The sequence below is a fragment of the Pelophylax lessonae genome (assembly GCF_965119305.1).
Source record: "Pelophylax lessonae genome assembly, chromosome: 7".
NCBI lineage: Eukaryota > Metazoa > Chordata > Amphibia > Anura > Ranidae > Pelophylax > Pelophylax lessonae.
The window spans coordinates 37,400,336-37,418,491 of record NC_138774.1 but is presented as its reverse complement, the minus strand read 5'-3'; the positions used below and the strand labels follow the sequence as shown (position 1 = coordinate 37,418,491).

Below are 18,156 nucleotides of genomic sequence, written 5' to 3'. Positions count from 1 at the left end.
ATAAACATGTGGTTAAGGAAAGTTGAGGAAATACATAACCTAGAAAAATTGGTCCTATCTGCTCATCAACAAACTGATAAATATGAGAAGAAATGGAAACAGTGGAGAGATTATGTTAATTCAGAAGAAAGGTAATTTCCAAGTACAGGACAAGAACCTGCGCGGAGAAGATAGATATATAATGATATAGGAGTGTAGAGACCTGTGCACCATTCTTTTCCCTTACTTTTTTTTTTTTTTTTTTTTTTTTGGGGGACAGGGGGGAAAGGGGGAAAGAAGGAAAAGGAACGAAATGGGAGTTTTTGGGTTCGGTAATAGATTGCCAAAGAAAGGCTAAGGTTCCTTAAAGGGAATAAATGGTTTGTAATTATAACCTTGAAAGCTAAAATGTAATGTATATACTGTATATGTAACTGAACTCAAAGAAATAAAGATATAATTTGATAAAAGTGCTGAGTGCTTTCAATCTTCAAAAAATATTAAAGACAACCAATAAATACGTATTCCAATTGAACAATGTGCAAATAGTTGCTCCAAAAAATATAAAGTGCTTTGTGCTTTCACTCTTAAATCAATATAAATTAAATTAATAAGGTGCAGTGTTCATTAGTGTCCATTAAATATCATCCACAATATGGTGTAATTCAACTCAATCTCTTCAACTTTAAAAACCAAAACGTGCTTCTGTGCAGATAAAAGTGCTGTGACTTGCTGCCTCCACCAGGTGTCACATCTAGGTGCTCTAAACTCTCACCTTGATAAGGTGTAAAATACGCCTGTGTATATAGGTTAGCCTTCGGGGTGATAATTAGGGGCTTTCACTCTTTCCAATATCCTATTCCTGCTTCCGGGTAATCCTGTTCTGTCCGTTATAAGGTGCTTATACTTTGTGGGGTCTTCACCTCCTATCTCGACCTCAGGCTCCAGCCGTTCACAATCTACTCCTGGTCCATGGAGACATGAAGGAAAGATCCCTTTGGAAGCGAGTCTGAATTGCAGCTGGGTTCCGTATCGCAGAGGCTTGCTGCTGTCATTGACGCGACTTCCTCAGGACATCAATCCAGTGTCTGTCTGTTCGTGCACGGTGCAGATCGGCCGTGTCCGAGGACTCCGCTAGACACGGCCGATCTGCACTGTGCACGAACAGACAAACACTGGATTGATGTCCTGAGGAAGTCGCGTCAATGACAGCAGCAAGCCTCTGCGATACGGAACCCAGCTGCAATTCAGACTCGCTTCCAAAGGGATCTTTCCTTCATGTCTCCATGGACCAGGAGTAGATTGTGAACGGCTGGAGCCTGAGGTCGAGATAGGAGGTGAAGACCCCACAAAGTATAAGCACCTTATAACGGACAGAACAGGATTACCCGGAAGCAGGAATAGGATATTGGAAAGAGTGAAAGCCCCTAATTATCACCCCGAAGGCTAACCTATATACACAGGCGTATTTTACACCTTATCAAGGTGAGAGTTTAGAGCACCTAGATGTGACACCTGGTGGAGGCAGCAAGTCACAGCACTTTTATCTGCACAGAAGCACGTTTTGGTTTTTAAAGTTGAAGAGATTGAGTTGAATTACACCATATTGTGGATGATATTTAATGGACACTAATGAACACTGCACCTTATTAATTTAATTTATATTGATTTAAGAGTGAAAGCACAAAGCACTTTATATTTTTTGGAGCAACTATTTGCACATTGTTCAATTGGAATACGTATTTATTGGTTGTCTTTAATATTTTTTGAAGATTGAAAGCACTCAGCACTTTTAAATATGTTTAACACAGTATAGAGGGAACACAGATTGTTTATACATTTATTTATTTACGTCATCACGTTTATATTTGAAGTGGAAATATACCCCAGCCAAAAGAATATGTCATTTTAAAAAAATAGCACTTTATTGAGTTTAATAATTTAATTATCTATCACATCATCTAATATTTTAACATTTCACTTCTGAAGCGCGCCACAAACCCACATTGTTTTAATTCTGTATCAACTGGTTCCTGGTACCAGTATCGTGGTGCAGCAATAAGAAGGAAACATACACTACCTCAGATAGCGCAAAAACCACCCATACACATAAGATTTACCACAAATCCAGTGTCTGCCAGATCTTTCTGGAGGGATCGTGCAGTCAAACGTGGGTTTGAATTGTTTTTCTCACAATCCTGTGAGCTGTTCTGTCTGATATTTTTCTTGGTCTTCCAGATCTTGCTTTCACTTCCACTGTTCCTGATGACTGCCATTTCTTAATTACATTCCGAACAGAGGATATTGACATCTGAAAACGCTTTGCTACCTTCTTATAGCCTTCTCCAGCTTTGTGAGCGTCAACTATTCTCAGTTTCAGTTTTCTAGACAACTGCTTAGAAGATCCCATGGTGCTGATTGTTGGGGCAAGGTCAGATGAGTCTGGGCATTTAAAACCTTTGAGATTGACATCACCTGGTCTTCCCAGACGATGATTGAGAACAATCCATGACACTGGCAGGTCTCAGCCTTGCAAAGGGGGCAGTGCATGCTATAAATTCAGCAGGGTGTCCAAACTTTTGCAGACACCATTTTTTTGTTTTCTGTAATTTTGAAAGTGTCAATGATGGAAATAAAATCTAACTTTTGTTGACATATTATAAGAATGTCTAATCTGTAATTTGATGCCTTTTGGAGATTTTTCCATCTTTCCTTGGCTTCTTTATGCACATTAATACACATTTTTACCTGGGGTGCCCAAACTTTCGATCCCCACTATATATATATATATATTTTTTTTTTGTTTGTTTTTAATCACTTGTATTGCTGTCACAAGGTATGTAAACAATCCTTGTGACAGCAACAGCCACATGTCAGGTATTTTTGGAGGGATCTGGGACACCAAATCCCTCCTCTGCACTTAAAAGCATTCTAAATGCCAAGTTTGGCTATTTTGCATACTGCCTTTTTTTTTATATATATATAATTCTGGTGCCTTTAGGGCTCCAGTAACCGAAGGGGATGTCATGACATTGCTCCTGGCTAACTAGATCTTATCAAAGATGATTCCCCCGGACGTGCTGGTCACTCATGCCTCAAGGGGGGGGGGGGAGGTAGACATCCCCTCCAGCTGCTAGTAATAAAAGCCGAGCGGATGATTAGCCGCATTGGTTATTACAAGAAAGCTGACCGTCAACTGTTAAAAAAAAAAAACTGTACCAGGGTAATGCCTGTAGCTTGCACGCATCACCTCGGTACAACCACTTGAAGCGGAAGGCCGCATATTTGCGTTACTGCACCATGAAGGGGTTAAAAACAATACTACTACACTCACAAGATGAGTGCAGGTATAGATATGGCAAACATTAAAAATAAGTGCCTACACTGTTTAAAATCCAGTAATACACTGTCTCACCCGGCTCTACACATGCTCAGTTGTTGTGTATTCTCGACACTGTGCCAATAATCAGTGAATTACTTGAGGTCGTTCTGTTGAAACCTAAAGATTTACTGCTGCTGAGGGGGGAAGAAAGCAACAGGAATAGCACAGACTGTGCTGAGGGAAGACAGATTAGGGAGGGGAAAATAAAAGCAGGAGACAGGACAAGTCAAACTCTACTCTGCTGCAAGTGCTGGTTACTCACATTTCTCCGTTTATATACTACAATCTCTTTTCCACTGTGGATTTGGCTTCTTCCAGGTCTTGTTTTACCAGCACTGGTCCGATAAGCTTATACACCGTGTTACTGTCATCCAGCACACCCAACTCCTGGAGATACATACATACATACATTTACAAAAAAAATTGTCAGATATTCTGTAGATATCCACTTCTCTGTAGCGGGACAATTGTCTGAGCATTTGACGGATTGATGTGTGTGATGGTTTGGAATCTGTCTCTGTATAACTTCTGAAGAACAAGTCACACAATTCACACCAACATGGAAGAGGTCCTATTATAATTCACTTTTCCGAGTTCAGATATGGGGTTTACCTCATCTGTTGCAGCAATCCCAACAGACAATAACATCATTTCCACTATGAGCTACGCAATATTGGCACATACATGTGCATCTCAAAAAATTAGAATATCAATAAAAAGTTATTTCAGTAATTCAAAAAGTGAAAAACATATATTGTATATAGATGCGTTACACACAGAGGGATATATTTCAAGCATATTTTTTTAAAAAATTTTGATGATTATGGCTTACAGCTAGAGAAAACCCAAAATTCAGTCTCTGAAAATTAGAATATTACATAAGACCAATAAAAGAAAAAAAAAAAGGAAGAGGATTTTTAATAAAGAAATGTTGGCTTAGTGAAAAGTATGTCTATGTACAGTATAGTATGCACTCAATACTTGGTCGGGGCTCCTTTTGCATGAGTTACTGCATCAATGTGGCGTGGCATGAAGGCGATCAGTCTGTGGCACTGCTGAGGTGTTATGGAAGCCCAGCTTGCTTTGAAAACGGCCTTCAGCTCATCTGCATTGTCTTTTTATTGGTCTTATGTATTCTAATTTTCTGAGATACTGAATTTTGGGTTTTCTCTAGCTGTAAGCCATAATCATCAAAATTGGAAAAAAAAAAATATGCTTGAAATCTATCACTCTGTGTGTAACGCATCTATATAAAATATATCACTTTTTGAATTGAATTACTGAAATAAATTAACTTTTTGATGATATTCTAATTTTTTGAGATGCATTTGTATGCGTGGATTTATAATTCAAGTGTCGTGCACTCTTAGGAAAGTTGTCTGACAACATCCATGCTGTCAGTAATGTGCCAGAAATGCCTTACTGAATTGCTCTGATTATATGAAAAGCACTTAACACACACATAACACACACCTTTATTTTTATTACCCTGCATTTATCTAATAAAATTATACTAGAGTCTCAGCTTTTTTTTTTTAAATAACAAACATGTTATACTTACCTCCCCTGTGCAATGGTTTTGCACAGAGCAGCCCCGATCCTCTTTGGTGCTCCTGGCTCCTCCCTCCTGCAGCTTGCTATGGGGGCACCCATAGGCGTTTTGATTGGCAGACGCAGGTCGGGCCACTTCCGCTGCGGGATGATGAACATCGCTTCCTGCCGATACCGGATTGGCTGACTGACGTCACTTCCGCCCACTGCGGATTGGGAGACGTCAGTCACCACAGTCGACTGTATACATGATGACGCTGTATTGGCAGACGAGTGTCGCTTCCGCAAACTGCGGATTGGTTGACGCTCGTCGCCATAGCCAATTACAGATGGGCTGCTGCGGACTCCACGGCCAATAAGATGATTATTGGGGGTACTTAGGCGTGTGAATTGCGTCTGGAATCACGCCCAGACGAAGTCTATTGAGACGAAACGTTGGCGATTCCAGACGCAACGTCCACACGCCCCTCGAAACCTTTTTGCCGGCCTTCATTACCTACTACCGGGGACAGTCTGCGGGACGCTGCACTTCCATCCCTTGTATTGCTAATCGATATGCCTGTTTATTCATGCCACAATGTGAGTACCTTTTTTAAATAAATAAGATTGTATTTTAAACGGGATCACGCTATGGGCTTTATTTTCTCTTTCCCTACATATTCATTTATGATTGCTGGAAAATACTGAGGAGATTTTATCCTGTACTGATCCCTTAACGTATTCTAAGAGGTGGTCCATCTGTACTGAATAAGTATCCATGTAACATCAGATCCTCAGTGGTCTTGATTAAAATCTGGGAGAGGCTGACTCATTAAGTTGAGCAGCCATTGTAATCTGGTAAGCTGCTTTTTCTTACCCCATCACAGAGGTGTTCCTTTCCTCCACATACCCTTGGTGTCACGGGAAGAATTTCCCCTTGGATTACTGTGCATGCGGATTTATGAATTGACTTCACATCAGTTTTTCTTTGGGACTTATTTTTTTGGACACAATTCTATTTTTCTTTTTCCTATATGCACATTATTGTGATTATTAGTTGTTTATTCATTTGGACACTATTCATCATTATTGTGATTTATACTTTCAGCGCCACACTTCTATGGTTTATTATTATTTTGAGTCATTGTTGGTTGATTCTGTGTTGGCTGCAGACATTTATCATTGTTTCATTTATCACACTAGCGCGGAAATTTCTTTGAATTTTATTTATATTTTGGTATTACTAACACCATTTCTGCTGCTTATCATTTATTATCTCCTACATAATGGCTGTTGATTCAGACATTTTTGACTATAGGAGCAAGTATGTTTTAGATGTGGGTGATGTATTTGACGGCAGCGGGGTCGTTTCAGACGACCTGGCTGGGCGTTTCTTACGTCTAAAAAATCTGATGACTGCAGAAACCCACACTAATTGGGATATTGCATTTCTAGAGAAGTACGTGGTGGACAAGATGGTCCCCCGTAGCCTCAGATGGGAGGTCAATCCCCAAAGCGATGAACCAGATATAGATGGCTGGTTCCAATACTTTAATGAGGCAGGGGTCAGATTTATTCAGTTCCTCATCAGTAGAAAGAAATGCAAATTAGTTAAGATTAATGAGGAAATAGAGACCTTAAAAACGTCCCTCGCTGATCTTAAAACAGATGAGGAATATAAGAAAAGATCTGAAACACTCAAAAAACATCTAGAAAAAGAAACGATTGAACAAAAAAAAACAAAAAGAAAAGAAAATATAATAGGGATTTACAGGATTATAAAAATAATACCGTTTTCAAGTGGCAAACACTAAGAAATCCTGAGGGCTCCGGGAATACTAATCCCCCAGAAGAAGAAATGGAGATACAAACACAATACTCCATTCCTTTAGCCCCCCTCCCTCCTCCTCCCAGACCGCAACAAGGAGGTAGAGGAAGAAAACCTCCTCCGATAAAACAAGGACCCCAGAAACAAAGAGGGAATAATTCAAATAACTTTCAACAACCCTTTAGAAACCAACCTCATAATAGGGGGGGTAATAACAATATCTATAGAGGGTCCAATGGAGATTTTGCAACACCCAGAAATCCACCTTATAATAGGGAAGGTAATGGTAATAATTATTACTATAGAGGGTCAAATGCAGACTATATAACACCAAGGAGGTCTGAAATTCCCCTCCATAATCGATTTACCCCATTGGAAAATGGAGGCTGGGATTCCCCTGTTAACACTGGAGAGAGGATCATTACCCGCCATCCCAGCGAGATTCCCAACAATGGCTGGTCAGACAGAAGACCTCCCAATGGGTATTATCCACCTAGAAATACCCCCGGCCCAACTACCCGTCCTTTGACCTCCCACGGGAGGATAACTATCAACAAGGGGATTTTCACAGGGGAGGTGGAAACAAGAGACACATAGACCAAAGAGAGGGACCAGAGGGGGGAGGCAGACAAGGAAGAAAAAGAAGGAGAGTATAAAAGACCCAGGTATATTTAACTTGTCTAAGGCTCAGTTCTCTGACAAGGAAAAAGCTGTTCTCCATCGTGGATTAAAATTTGCACCTCCTAAGGCGCTAAATAAATTTGGCGTCTTTATGGACGTGCAAAAATATGTCAGGAAACTGAACATTCAGAGATATATTATCTCTAATCCCACTCGCACTTTAAACAATACTGATCATAGGTATGTGCATACATCCCTGGCTAATGCTTCCTTGTTCAACCCCCCTGGCAAAATAGCCCCCTCAGTCCAGGTTTTCAAAGACCTGGTTTCTAAAGATATTGAGAATATCAGAGTAAAAAGACCTCCTAATAGGGACGATTTTCATACAGGACTACAGACTCTCTGTAACAATAAAGATATTGTTATCCGCCCCGCCGACAAGGGGGGCGGTATAGTCGTTTTAGATAAAGATGACTACATTTCTGAGATGAGGAATATCTTAAATGATAGAGACACCTACAAAGTTCTTGCCTCTAACCCTACTTTAAGATTTACAAACGAAAAAAAAAGAATTACAAACTCTGGTGAACAAAGGACATGAGGAGGGAATTCTAAGTAAAAAAGAGAAATTATTTTTAATCCCCTCAGCCCCTCGTCTGCCCGTCATTTATTTTTTACCCAAGGTACACAAGAATCCCACAAAGCCTCCAGGACGCCCCATAATTAGTGGGATTGATTCCCTGTGCTCCCGGATTGGCAAATATGCGGATGAGTTCTTGCAGCCTTTAGTCAAGCAAATTCCATCCTACCTTAAGGACACTACTCATGTCCTAAACATTCTACAAGAAGTCTCCTGGAAAGAAGGGTACATTATGGCTACAGCCGACGTAGCGTCGCTGTACACTGTAATAGACCATGAACAGGGACTAGAAGCTGTAAAACATTACCTTGATCTTTGGAGCCCTTTACTTCAGGAACAAAAGAGTTTTGTGATTGACATAATTAAATTCGCTATGTCACATAACCTCTTTTGGTTCGATAATACCTTCTATCTACAGAATAGGGGAGTCGCGATGGGGGCCAAATTTGCCCCCAGCTTGGCCAATTTATTTATGGCCAAGTGGGAGGAGGATGTCGTCTTTACTAACCGTCCGCCGCAGTTAATTCTGTGGCGGAGGTATATCGACGACATCCTCCTCCTATGGGATGGCAGTGCCCCGTCGCTTGACTCCTTTATCTCTTGTCTAAATGTCAACAATAGAGGCATTAAAACTGGATCATACCAGCAGCTCTACTGACATTACTTTTCTTGATTTGAACTTGATGGTACAGGGTGATAAAATTATAACCACCACTCATTTCAAGAAAACAGATCGGAACAGCTTCATTCCACGTGACAGCTGCCATCACCAATCATGGCTTAATGCCGTCCCAAAAGGTCAGTTTCTGCGGTTACGCAGAAACTGTACCCGACAGGAGGACTTCCTATTACAAGCCAATACCCTTAAGGCTAAATTCTTAGAAAAGGGATATGATGCCAATCAATTGGACACCACCATTAAAGATATAGTGGCTGTAGATAGGACGTCTTTATTACGCCCAAAATTGAAGGGAAATGACAGCGAAGGTTTCAAAAATTCGTTTGTCACTTCCTATTCTACTCAACATTTTCTGATTAAGAAAATCATCAAAAAACACTGGCCGGTTTTAAAAAATGACCGGATTCTGGGCCCTTTATTATCCGAACATCCCAAAATCATTTTCAGGGGAGTGCCTTCCTTGAGACATAGAATAGCCCAAAATGTTATCGAAAGACCCATCCAACCTACCTTCTTTGGCGATTTTAAAGGTTTTTATCCATGCCGTAGATGTAAAATTTGTGTTCTCAACTCCTTCAAGGGACGGAAAATTGAGAAATTTACATCCTCTGCAACAGGACGAGAGTATAAGATTGACTCACTTATTACCTGCTCGTCCACCAATGTCGTTTACATGCTTCAATGCAAGTGCGGACAACAGTATGTGGGCCGCACGACGAGAAAATTACAGGTTAGGTTGGGAGAACATGCAGGCAATATTAGGAAGGGCTTCCCAGGCCATAGTGTATCAAAACACTATGACCAGTGTCACCACAATAACCCTAAAAATACGCTATTTATAGGGATAGATAAGTTTTCACCTCATTGGAGGGGATCCAATGCGAGACGTGAAATATCAAAAATGGAGACTCGCTGGATCTACATTTTTAAAACTTATACTCCCTACGGGTTAAATGTGGAATGGGATGTAAATGCTTTTATCAATAATAGTTGATTTTAATATATTTTATCCTTTTAAATTTGTCTTATTCCTGATGTTTTTATGTATAGAATTTTTTGTTATAAGACCTTTGGGGGTAGTATGTCTATGTGTTACTATTATTGTGACACACATCTTGCTGTATATATTTTTCATAATTTTGCACTTTATATATTCAGATAATGGCCGTTATGGGCCATTTCTTGCTTCAGCACTTTAAATGGGTGATCGTCACTGATTTTTTTAAGGAATTTTTTATATTCACTTTATTTAATATACGGAGTCACTTCTATATAGTTCTTTTATGAATATGAACACTTATAATATTTGTTTTTTTTCACATGTTTTTTAGTGGATTTATATACATTCTACAGGTGTTTAAATGTCACACCATATTTTGGCCACTAGATGGCGCCTCTTTACAGACAGATGAAATAGACACATTGCCCCAGACGTCTCATTATAATCATATATCATGAGACTTTTTAAATTCATTATAATTATATAAATTGTTTTTCATGTGCTTTTTTGTAATATTGTATACATTTCCCACTATATATGTTTCCTGAATGCTCGCTCCCTTGTTAATAATAGATATAGGAGGAGCGATATGTTTTATGTTGTTTATTTTTGTTCTCTCGGCCGCTTGGTTACGTGGTCTCCGCAGATGTTCATCATCACGGTGTTCCGCCGGAGATGAACGTCACTTCCTCCGGCGTTTGATTGGCAGACGCAGGTCGGGCCACTTCCGCTGCGGGATGATGAACATCGCTTCCTGCCGATACCGGATTGGCTGACTGACGTCACTTCCGCCCACTGCGGATTGGGAGACGTCAGTCACCACAGTCGACTGTATACATGATGACGCTGTATTGGCAGACGAGTGTCGCTTCCGCAAACTGCGGATTGGTTGACGCTCGTCGCCATAGCCAATTACAGATGGGCTGCTGCGGACTCCACGGCCAATAAGCTGATTATTGGGGGTACTTAGGCGTGTGAATTGCGTCTGGAATCACGCCCAGACGAAGTCTATTGAGACGAAACGTTGGCGATTCCAGACGCAACGTCCACACGTCCCTCGAAACCTTTTTGCCGGCCTTCATTACTGTGATGGTGTTCACCATCACTGGAATTTAAGGACAGATGGGTGAGGGGTTGAATTGCTTCATTTTTGTCAGCAAGGTCAATTGTTCCCTTTGCCATGAGGTTTCTGAGCAGGAAGCCCATTCCTAATATGGTCATCCCAGGAAGTTCTGAGGAGCCGGACTGTCTGGGGGTGGCTCCCCATTCAACTATTGTCAGGTGGGCTAATGCTAATGACCGCACCTGTTGTCTGCTAAGGGAGGTATTGACACAGAGTAATGTGTATTCAGGGCTCGTTAGACAACCATTGTTCTGTGTCTGACTATTGTGTACATTGATTGCCCCCTGGGGCTTCTGTCTCCTTGCATTGGTCAAAGTTATCTGACCAATCACTACTGACTCATTTTCAAGCCCTCATTTGCATTGGTCAAAGCTATCTGACCAATCCCTGTTGACTCATTTCAAGCCCTCATTTGAATGGATATTCCACTTTCTGTATAAAGTGTGCTGTGTTCTTCCAATAAATTGTCTTCCTGCTTGAACTTACATACAGCCTACTTGGTGTTTTGTTCTAATGGATTCCGAACGGCACATAGCTGTAGTTCGGATCCCGGATCCTGGGTTGACCGAACCATCAGACGATGCGATCTGCAAGCTGACTGACTAGAAACAGAGGAGTGTCGGGAGAGCGGACAGGGCGAGCAAGGGTCTCGTCACAATTACCTACTACCGGGGACAGTCTGCGGGACGCCGCACTTCCATCCCTTGTATTGCTAATCGATATGCCTGTTTATTCATGCCACAATGTGAGTACCTTTTTTAAATAAATAAGATTGTATTTTAAACGGGATCACGCTATGGGCTTTATTTTCTCTTTCCCTACATATTCATTTATGATTGCTGGAAAATACTGAGGAGATTTTATCCTGTACTGATCCCTTAACGTATTCTAAGAGGTGGTCCATCTGTACTGAATAAGTATCCATGTAACATCAGATCCTCAGTGGTCTTGATTAAAAGCTGGGAGAGGCTGACTCATTAAGTTGAGCAGCCATTGTAATCTGGTAAGCTGCTTTTTCTTACCCCATCACAGAGGTGTTCCTTTCCTCCACATACCCTTGGTGTCACGGGAAGAATTCCCCCTTGGATTACTGTGCATGCGGATTTATGAATTGACTTCACATCAGTTTTTCTTTGGGACTTATTTTTTTGGACACAATTCTATTTTTCTTTTTCCTATATGCACATTATTGTGATTATTAGTTGTTTATTCATTTGGACACTATTCATCATTATTGTGATTTATACTTTCAGCGCCACACTTCTATGGTTTATTATTATTTTGAGTCATTGTTGGTTGATTCTGTGTTGGCTGCAGACATTTATCATTGTTTCATTTATCACACTAGCGCGGAAATTTCTTTGAATTTTATTTATATGGGGGCACCCAAGCCAAGCCCCAGCTTCGTGTGTCTATTCAGACAAGGAGCCGTGATTAAAATCCCTTTAAAATGGCCCTGAACTCCAAAAGTGAAGATTTGCTATTGAATATTATATATATATATATATATATATATATATATATATACAGGGCTTTTTTTCAGCGGGAATGCGGGGGAACGCAGTTCCGGCACCTCCAGCACTGAATGTATGTAATAGAAAGGGGTGCTGGGTTTGCTACAGTGTCTGTTCATGCTGGAGGATCTATTGTTGCTGGAGGGGGATTTATTTTTGCAGGGGTTTATTGTTGCTGGGGAGGTCTACTGTTGCTGCTGGGGGACCTATTATTTCTGGAAAGGATCTATTTTTGCTGGGGGGGAGGTTTATTGTTGCTTTTGGCAGATCTATTGTTGCTGGGTTTGGTGTTATGTTGCTGGGGGGGGGGGTCAGTTGTTGCTGGGAGGGATTTTCTGTTGAGGTAACAGTCTAATGTGTCAGGCTCCGGGAGGGTCTATTTATGCTGTCTATGGGGGGATCTGTTGTTGCTGCTGGGGGGAGGGGTCTATTGTTGCTGGGGGTATTTTGCTGTGGGTGGTCCATTATTGCTAGCAGGATCTACTGTTGCAGAGGGGTCTATTGTTTTTGGCTGCAGGGGAGCTATTATACTGCTATTCTTGGTATTATTAACAAATTCCATACAAATTACCTAGTATTACAAAATAATACTTGGTTCTGTATTCTCTAAAAGGGGCAGTACTGGGAGGTGGAAAGGGGGTGGAACGAAGGAAAAGTGCACTAAGGTTGGTAGGGGCGGAGACAAGGGTAACTCGGAAATGGGGAGTTCCTGCACCTATTCTCTGAGAAAAAAAGCCCTGTATATATATATATATATATATATATATATATATATATATATATATATATATATATATATATATATATATACACATACATATACATATACACATACACACTATATATACATACGGTACATACACACACACATATACACATATATTATATATATATATACATACATACATACACACACTATATATACATACATACATACACACACATATACATATATATATATATATATATATATATATATATATATATATATATACACACACACACACACACATACACACCCAAATATTTTGGGAATATTTACCAATGATGACTAGGTGTAAAGCTATACACCCACTAATTAGGGCTGCTTTCACGCTGATCAGTTTGTGCATTAAAAAAACAAAATAAAAAAGGTGTGACCATGTAATCTTATGAACCTCTTCAAAATGATCCATTGCGGGTCCGCTGCGTTTAGAAAAATTTTGCTTGCTGCATTTTTGGTGTATGGATTGGTGTGGAGAAAAAAAGAAAAAAAACACCAAAAACACACCTTCCCTTTGAAATGCATAGAAAATGTGTCAAAAATGCATCAAAAACACAATGGTGGTTGCGTTTTGGAGTCACATGTGAAAAACGCACCACAAAAGGGGTAAAATTGTGGCAAAAACGTGTTATTGCAACAGATCAGTGTGAAAGTGCCCTAAGCTAACTACAGTGCACTTCTAAAGCCCCGTACACACGCACAGATTGTTGGCCAACCGATCGGCCGTCTTTTGTCCAGTGTTGTTTGTTGGTTGAAATGTGCTCTAGACTTGCACTGGACTTTTGGTGGCCAACAAAAACCAACTTCAGAAGTGATGTCATGTGCTGGTTTACTTTCCGTGTGTTTTTTCTTCTCTGAGCATGCCCAGTCTTGCTCATCTGATTTTTGTCTGCCGAAATCTGTACTAACTGAGGAACAATCGGCCGTTCTTTGTTGGCCAACAAAAATTTTATAGCATGCACACCAAATTTTTTTCGGCCGAAAATCCGCAGTTGGTTGTCGGAAGCATCATACTAACAAGCCGACAATCGGCCGATCGGACGTTGGCCGACAATTTACGGCCAACAATCTGTGCGTGTGTACAAGGCTTTAGAAAGATTTTATTGATCAAACTGATCAGTTTGCACCGAGACAGAAGCACAGCAAAACACCATCATTGTGCAGCACTACAAGCAGGAAGCAGAGTCTGTATAGGTGATGTGAGATTATGGCTGCCCCCCTGTTCACATGTAATTATAAATGGTTTATTTAAACAAGGCTTTGAAAACTTTACCAAGTTATGATAATATTAACAAAAACTTGCTTACATTCTTAAGAAAGTATAATAAAAGTGTGACTAAAGATTTTCTTTATTCTAACTCCAGCTTTGCCTATCAGCTTTTTCTAGTTTGTTTTGGCCAAGCTGACTTCAACTATTTCCTTTACTAACATGCGCCCCGCTGTCAGCTCTATATAAAGTGTATGCAACATTGGCGACATACAGTATGCCATGCTGCGCTCTGGCAGAGGTACAGGGAGTCGCTGTAATACATAGTTGCCAACATTTGAAAAAAATTTCCAGGGACACTTTGCAGTGCAGCTATCAATTACTTACCACACCCACTTCCCCGAAGCTCCGCCCACTCTGCATAATTAATCTCCGCCTACTTATCAGATTATAGGGTCTACTTCATAAAGAGAGAATTACAGGAAATTGAAAAGGGAATTGAAAACTTAAGGCCAAAGTAGCAGAGTTGGAATAATTCTCCCATTCAGCTGCACTACTTCTGCCTAAAGTTTAACATTCTCATCACAATTCCCTGCAATTCTAAAGTGTGAAATGTGCTCAGGTGTGACCATAGAAAAAATGAAATATGGAAATATAAATAAAGTGCAAGGTGTAAATAAGTATGATTATACTATCTGCTATAATTAGGTTTTATTGCACTTATTTACACCGAATACTTTATTTATATTTACATATTCCATTTTTTGTATGGTCACACCTGAGCACATTTCACACTTTATTCACCTGTCTTTGAATTCAGCCCTCTGTAGGGTGATAATTTTCATTTACATAAAACAATGTGGCATCCTTTCCTTCCTAACACATTACCCAGTCCATACCAGTATAGATCCTAACATATTACCCAGTCCATACCAGTATAGATCCTAATACATTACCCAGTCAATACCAGTATAGATCCTAACACATTACCCAGTCCATACCAGTATAGATCCTAACACATTACCCAGTCCATACCAGTATAGATCCTAACACATTACCCAGTCCATACCATCCTCACACATTACCCAGTCCATACCAGTATAGATCCTAACACATTACCCAGTCCATACCAGTATAGATTCTAACACATTAACCGGTCCATAACATCCTACACATTACCCAGTCCATACCAGTATAGATCCTAACACATTACCCAGTCCATACCATCCTACACATTACCCAGTCCATACCAGTATATATCCTAACACATTACCCAGTCCATACCAGTATAGATCCTAACACATTACCCAGTCCATACCAGTATAGATCCTAACACATTACCCAGTCCATATCATCCTAACACATTACCGAGTCCATACCAGTATAGATCCTAACACATTACCCAGTCCATGCCAGTATAGATCCTAACACATTACCCAGTCCATACCATCCTAACACATTACAGAGTCCATACCAGTATAGTCCATACCAGTATAGATCCTAACACATTACCCAGTCCATACCAGTATAGATCCTTACACATTACCCAGTCCATACCAGTATAGATCCTAACACATTACCCAGTCCATACCAGTATAGATCCTAACACATTACCCAGTCCATACCAGTATAGATTCTAACACATTAACCGGTCCATAACATCCTACACATTACCCAGTCCATACCAGTATAGATCCTAACACATTACCCAGTCCATACCATCCTACACATTACCCAGTCCATACCAGTATATATCCTAACACATTACCCAGTCCATACCAGTATAGATCCTAACACATTACCCAGTCCATACCAGTATAGATCCTAACACATTACCCAGTCCATATCATCCTAACACATTACCGAGTCCATACCAGTATAGATCCTAACACATTACCCAGTCCATGCCAGTATAGATCCTAACACATTACCCAGTCCATACCATCCTAACACATTACAGAGTCCATACCAGTATAGTCCATACCAGTATAGATCCTAACACATTACCCAGTCCATACCAGTATAGATCCTTACACATTACCCAGTCCATACCAGTATAGATCCTAACACATTACCCAGTCCATACCAGTATAGATCCTAACACATTACCCAGTCCATATTATCCTAACACATACCAAGTCCATACCAGTATAGATATCCAGCATGAGATTTTTCCCATTGAGGATTGAGGTCTGTTTTCATTTTTGTGAGCAATATATATATATATATATATATATATATGCACACACATACACATACACGGATATGTACACACATTTATCTAGAGCTAGAAAACGATATATATATATATATGTATCAATTAACAAGTGTAAAAATTATATCTATAAAAAAACATTATTAATAGAAGTAATTAATGGAGTGTGAGGCCTCCAGCTTGTCGGAAGGTGCTCTGCCTCCCCCTGCTGGCGGATTTTGGAAAGTGCACCATGCTGACACCCTGCCTCCGGTGACACGTTAAATTTGCAACAGACGGGAAGAGTGAGCGGGCACAGAGAGAGAGACAACCTGCTGCCAGAACTACAACACCTAGCTGGGGTGACAGTGACACTGTGTGGCACAAAAAAAAAATATATTTTTTTTTTTAAATGTTTTACATTGTCCCTGATTACAAGGGACAATGTAAATTACCCGGGACAGGCTCCTATTTGCCGGGATTGTCCCGTGACAGTTGGCAGGTATGGTAATATCCTAATTTGGGTCAGCAATAATGTAGCCAATATCTGCTTCTGATGTTATGTGGGTGGGGCTTAAAGTATAATCTAAAGACAAAATGTTATATTTCCCAGGCCGTATTCCACAGCACACACTCACCTCTTTCACAATGTTGTTCTCGGTGACCTGAGCCTCTAGTTTCTGCGGGAACGGGACAGCCATACTAGTGCTGATATCTAAAACAAGACAGGTGAACAGGCCGGTGTGAGAAAACAGGAGCAGAAATGAAGTCTCAATCCTTCCCAAACTAAAGGCCAACCCCACTTTTACAAAAAAACAAAACAAAAAAAAAACATATGCCCCAGCATTTGCAGAAAAAAAGTGCCTTTTATTATTATTTTGTAAACGATCCTACAGAGCACTGCAATATCAATCAGTGGATAGTGAGTGCAATGCACAGACACCCGCAGACTAATCCTCCAGGCTCTATGTCTGTACCGAGGTAAAGACTTTTGGTTATAGAGCCAGTGGAAGGGTCAATGGACTATGAGTGCAGCAATTACCAACTGTATTGAGACCAACAAGTGGAAATTTTGGTGGTAAAACAGAAACTGAAAACTCAAGATGTACTTGGCCAAAACCAAAAAAGATTTTTATATATATTTTTTAAAAAAACTGAATTTTATATGTGAAAAAAAAAGAAATAAAAAATGTAATTAAAAAAAAAAAAAAATATATATATATATATATATATATATATATATATATATATATATATACACACACATACATATATATACACACACATACATGTGTATATATATATATAAAAAAATATATATATATATAAAAACGACAGATTTAATGCTGCTCCAACTAAGATTTTTATTTATAGTTACAGAGCATTGAATCTGTATTAAAAGAAAAAAAAGAAATTCACAAATACATAGTTGCCCTGAAATCTATTTGTTGACTGCACTGAAAAAGGAGAAAAAACAAAAAAACAAAAAGCATTGCAGCAACTACTTTACAAAAAGGGCAACTCCTCTCCCGCACTAGTGACCAGCGGTATGAATTTGCAGGTCAGGTACACAGATATTAAGGAGAGAGTAAAAAAGTTGATAAAAATAAATAAATACATTTTTTAGAATTTAGGTAAACCTGACTGCACTTTCTGACTCCAATTTAGAGGCTTCTCCCTAAGAACAAAAAAAAAA

General features: G+C 39.8%; 1 pseudogene across 1 annotated transcript in view; it reads right to left on the bottom strand.

Annotated features, from left to right (window-relative positions):
• LOC309559754 (prefoldin subunit 6-like) overlaps positions 1–17,161 on the bottom strand; it is a 28,265-nt pseudogene extending 11,104 nt beyond the window's left edge. The window contains exons 1-2 of the transcript XR_014226199.1: positions 17,099–17,161; positions 3,624–3,748 (exon numbers count right to left, since the gene is read on the bottom strand). The product of XR_014226199.1 is annotated as a prefoldin subunit 6-like (transcript). The remainder of the gene's footprint in view (positions 1–3,623; positions 3,749–17,098) is intronic.
• Positions 17,162–18,156: the final 995 nt, after the last annotated feature.